Raw genomic sequence first — 6,000 nt, 5'->3', positions numbered from 1 at the left:
TGACAGCCCAGGCTACAGACTCTGAAACTGAAGGATTTACAATATTCAAAGGGTCAGTGTCAGAAAAAATGTGTATTACTATTCACTGTTATTGATACATGCTTCAAAGATTCAGCAATGAAAGAACGCAATAAATTCTCTGAATGTTTAGGAGCAAGGTTTTTAAGTTCAACATTTTTCACTCAGATGTTCAAAGCATTCAACTAAAAATAAAAGCATGTGACATATGGCAACTTTTTTGTTATCTCACAAAATATTTGAGAATTTATTTCTATGGATATATATCACATTGTGTTTTTTTAATAAAGCACCAACAACTTAATACAGATTACACTCGCATTTCCTAAACACTTTTGAGAATCCAATATCAGTAAAATAGGAATAACACCTGGAGGATGAGCTTTACTGGTTAGAGGATTAAGGCAGAGTTGAATCACTCCCTTTGTGAAATAACAGCCTTCATTCTCTAAAAACACAGATTGCTGTTTGCTACTAATGGGTGCCTTGAGTAGCATTACAGCAAATTGCTTTCCTTGATGGCATAAACTGAACACACAGAAAACGTGAGCACTTAGTTAAAATGTTAGCACATCAAAAGTCACTAAAGGAAAATAACTGTTTTCCAGAGAAGGGCTTTGTATGATCATAATTGAACTATTCCTGTTTTAGTGAACTTGTGCCATTTAAAATGGGAATCAGAACCAGATTTTCCACTGCCATGCTGATTGCATAGTCATGCAGCAGTGCAAAACATTGATGTAACTAAATCACAACGGCAGGAATAAAGTAACCATTGGCCATCAGGCTGCAGGAGGAAGTATGGTCCCCATTGGAAGTCCAGACAGCTCCAAACCTTGCCCAAATTTGGACTTCCAGATACAACATCTGCTCAGAGCAATAGGGCTATCAGACTATTTTGGTTACACCTTGTCCTACCTGACTCCTTTGCTTAGCTTGCAATGTACCTGCACTATGAGATTCTACAGGGGCAATGCAGTACAAGAGGGTAGTATTTATCAGTGGATGATTGGCTGAACTCTTTCCATTAAAGAAGTTAACTCAAAGAATTTGCCAAATATATTTTAGTATAGTAGTTTAAACTTCTGTAATGTTCCATTGACACAACATGAAGTACAAGCCAATGGAAGATCCTGGCCTGTTTGCTCAGACTTGGGTTTACAGATATTCATGAGCTGTTTTTTCACAAGGATAACCAGTATAAGTTAGGGAGTGGCTTGTTGGAAAGCAGAATAGGTGAGAGGGACCTGGGCATCCTGGTGGACAGCAGGATGACCATGAGCCAGCAGTGTGCCCTCACGGTCAAGAAGGCCAGTAGCATCCTGGGGAGTATTAGAAGGGGTGTGGTTAGTAGGTGAAGAGAGGTCCTTTTCCTCCTCTGCTATGCCCTGGTGACATCGCACCCGGAATATTGTGTCCAGTTCTGGGCCCCTCAGTTCAAGAGGGACATAGAACTCTTTGAAGGAGTCCAGCCCAGGGCCACCAGGATGATGGAGTGGAACACCTTCCTTATGGGGAAAGGCTGAGGGAGCTGGGGTTTTTTAGCTCAGAGAAGAGGAGACTGAGGGGTGACTTTATAAACATGTAAATGGCAAGAGTCAGGAGGACGGAGCCAGGCTTCTCTCAGTGATGGCAGTGACAGGACAAGGGGCAGCTGGTGCAAGCTGGAGCAGAGGAAGTTCCATGTGAATATAAGGAGGAACTTTTTCACTGTGAAGGTGATAAAGTCCTGGGACAGGCTGCCCAGGGAGATTGTGGAGTCTCTGTCTCTGGAGACATTCAAACCCCTCCTGGATGTGTTCCTGTGTGATTTAATCTGGGTGATCCTGCTCTGGCAGGGGGGTTGGACTAGATGATATTCTGAGGTCCCTTCTAACTCAATGTTCTGTGATAAGTCTCCATATACTGTTGTTAGTTTATGTTTGTCTTTGATTTCAAAGAAGAAAGTCAATTTTTCCAACAGTCATAAACAAAAAAATGTTTGGCTTACTGTAAATCTCTACATAAATAAACTATAAGTAAGGTTGTGCATGAAAACACTGTAACAACTTCTCAGATATATTTACAAAGTACATGAAAGAACTCTGCAGCTGTCTTAGTGCAAGTAATTTTTATCAGATCAGACCTAGAACATATTAGGAATCTTCCAATGAAGATCAGAACCTATTTCAGCACCTTGGAATAGGGCTAGAGAAAAGACCCAAATAATCCATCTGTCAATGCAAATTTATTTCCCAATGGAGGCAAGCACAGATTAAAATTATTTCACAGAATAAATCTGAATCACTCTATTGGCTATAACGACTGTGTAACAGCTTATCTAAAAATCTGGGCCTGCAAAATATTTAAAATCTATGGAGTCCCTTGTTAGTATCATTGGTAACCTAAGCAATCAAGACATATATATATACACACACACTCTAGATATAGTTCCTCAGTCACACATATACAGACTCAGACAGAACAGTCAGTTTCACCTTAAGCAGTTTGCAGTTCAAATTACCTTCTCAAATATCAGATCAAAGCTGGAGCACTAGGGCTGCATGTTTTAGTTGTTGTCTGGATTTTGCTTTGACTAAGGACAAAATATGGAAGCATTTCCATTAGTTGTCACATATTGTTAAAAGATTACAAGTTACCCTTCTTTCCTGACCACTCCATAGGTTTTAGTAATGAAAGCCATTACTACTTCTAGCCTTTCCTGACAGCTGCATAAGCAGTAATCTATCTCCACTGACTGAAAAGCACAAATGACTCTTTTCCCCTACATTACAGAATCACATGGTTAGAAAAGACCTTTAAGATAGAGTTCAACCGTTCCCATCCTAAGCTAAACCATCTCCGTAAGTACTTTATCTACCCTCTTTTTTAAATATACCCAGGGTCGGTGACTCAACACCCTCCCTGGGCAACCTGTTCCACATCCTGACAACTCTTCCAGGGAAGAATTTTTTCATAACATCTAATCTGAACCTGTCCTGGCACAGCTTTGCATCATTTCCCCTTGTCCTATCGCCTGTCACCTGGCTGAAGAGACCATCACCCACCTCTCTACAATCTCCCTTTAGGTAGTTGTAGGCAGTGATAAGGTCTCCCCTCAGCCTCCTCTTCTCCAGACTAAACATCCCCAGCTCCCTCAGCCACTCCTTATAGGATTTGCCTTCCAGCCCCTTCATTAGCCTGGCTGCCCTCCTCTGCACTTGTTTCAGGACCTCAGTGTCCTTCTTATGGTGAGGAGCCCAGAACTGGACCCAGCACTCGAGGTGTAGCTTCACCAATGCCGAGTACTGGGGCACAATCACCTCCCTAGACCTGCTGGCCACGCTATTTTTGATACAAGCCAGGATGCTATTGGCTTTCCTGGCCACATTGCTGACTCTCATTCATTTGGCAGTCAACCAATGATTATAGTCATTATGTATCAAAAAAGATGACAGAGAACATCTTTATGTAGGAGAAGATTCAATCTGAGAACTTCTGTATCTACTTAAATGCCAGGTCTTAAGTACCTAATCAGTATTGGTTAGAAAAAAAAACAAAGAAGAAAAACCCACCAAAAATACCACCTTGGCTTATGTAGCTCTCCTTAATGTGCAAGGCTGCAGCCACATCACTCTACGGTGCAATACGCTGCCAAGCACAGCATGCCTCTCCTATCTAATGCACACTATAGGTAAACTTGCTTAAATACTTAATACTAATATACTCCATGGGCTTTTAAGAAGTTACTTGAAACCACACAATAGTTTTCAGCATTTTACTAAGACAAATGTTTTGGTTTAGTGATAATTTTTGTAAGATATTTTAATAAAAATATTAATACGCATATTTTTTTCTAGACTATCATCTTCAGCATAGAAGTTCCTCAAAAGTCTGGTCTGCACTGCCAAGGCTTATTGCCAGAAACTTTTGTCACAAAAAGTATAAATACAAGTCTAATGCAAGCTAGCAAAGTCCAGGTTTTTACTTGTCCAAATCAAATCTACTTTCCCAAACAGCAGAATGCTCTCCTCCAACATACAGTCACCAAAAATAGGGCTGACAAGACACAGGCTCCCAACGTTATTTTACTTAAATTCCCAGCTTCTATTTGCAATCAGGGACAGTCTTCTCAGTTCCATCTCTGAGAAGTCCCTCAAACAACTGCATCACTAATTTCTGTTACATTTAACAGAGCAATATTTCTCATTTGTCATGACACAGTTCATATAAAAATGAGATAGCATTTTCATTGAAGTCCACACTGAAATAATTTTGAAGTTTCAAAGGGTGGATAGCATCTTGTCCAGTTACAAATCCATCCCATGAGGCAGGACTTTGTTAGCAAGAGAGCCAAGTACTCACCCGGACATAGCAATTTCCTATCGTACAAGATCTGTTATAGATTTTTATAAAGAATTGCCCAGTGCAGCACTTTGATACAAAAAAATTATCAAAGAAAACAGTTCTCATTGGTCAACTTGGTGCAATTATCTACCTGCAAATATCTGCACTGAAGTACTGCTCAACTCCTCATCTTCAAAAGGGAGACTGTTGTGATCTTTGTAATTAATGGCAAGAAACTGCCAGGTAGAAACACACACAGTTTACTGTGGAGCAGCTCACCCATGTTAATTTGTTATTGTATGGTAATCTTGCCTATCACAGGCTACAAAGTTCATTAGTGCAGAGACTAATAAATGATGAATAGGAACTAGAGCAATTGCCTTGATTTGTGGTTAAACAGAATATTTCAGTTTCTCTCCCTAGTATGGTCCACACAAGAATTATTTAACAATATAGACATGTCAGTACCAGGATCAGTGATAACTTTTACAAATGTATGAGCACAGATCATAAAATGGATACAGATATGCCATTATTCAAGTGCTTTACACAAGTATAGTTTATTCCCCACCACCACCCTCCTAGGTAAGGAAAAGGCTGCACCAAGTGAAGCGCATTTATACAGGCATTTATCAACACATGCTAAATGTCAGGTTGTGTAGAGTAAACTACCCTGACCTGCTTCTAATTTTAAGTTACATTTGTGAAGCAAATGGACATGAAAAACTTGAAACAAAAGCTTTAAATAATGTAAGAAGAACATCTAATTTCAAAAGGAGTTTTGTCCAAGACAAGTTATCCACATGAAGGAAGAAGAGAATCTGACCCCAAAAAACAAAAAAATTCCAAATTTCCCCCCAAAGCAGACTGGAGTTAAAAGCAGCAGTGACATTGAAATAATGTTATTTACCTCAGTAAAAGTAAAAATTATCGTTTGAGCGTATTTGCAAAGCAATCTTTCCCAACCGGATTTACTAGAGAAACAATTTCTGAGCCAGACATCCATCAGGGAAAGAAAAAAGCCATGAACAGAATCAAGGCGTCATCTTGTGGCTAATCTTTTAAACACACAGACAAGGGAGCAACCTGCACGTTTAGTGTGAGCTTCCTGCCCTCCTCACAGACTCAAAGCTACGACTATCATTAATTTTACACCACTATAGCAAATGAAACTAAATTCTCATATATGTACACATATATATTTGTGGGTTGGGTTTTGTTTAAGAACACTATTAAGACAGCGTGTGTAGTCTAAACCACATCACAACTTTACAAGTGCTTTTACTTTGAGGGAATTAAATTCCAACTACATACTAGCTATGTGTTATTAAATTTCATCAGTTTTAATATGTATAGCCATATAAAAAGAGTAAATACACATTTTTGATAGGAGAATTCAACGTGTCTCTTCATAAAAGACATAAACCCATGTGTAGGTGATAGTCATTACTAACTGGAGCCAGGGGGGAAGTGGAGTATGTATTACAGGATGGGAGCATTTCCAACAACAGCAGCATAAGATGAGTTGGTCCAGAAACCTCGGGTTAAAAGCTTGAGCTTGAACTAAGAATGCATATTGATGTTCACTCATTAACAGAATGAATTCATCCACAGGATCTGAATGCTGCAAATCCTACATTAGGTTCCATTTATGCA

Source organism: Gallinula chloropus (genome assembly GCF_964237585.1).
Source record: "Gallinula chloropus genome assembly, chromosome: 8".
Taxonomy (NCBI): Eukaryota; Metazoa; Chordata; class Aves; order Gruiformes; family Rallidae; genus Gallinula; species Gallinula chloropus.
Note: the sequence above shows the minus strand (reverse complement) of the source record.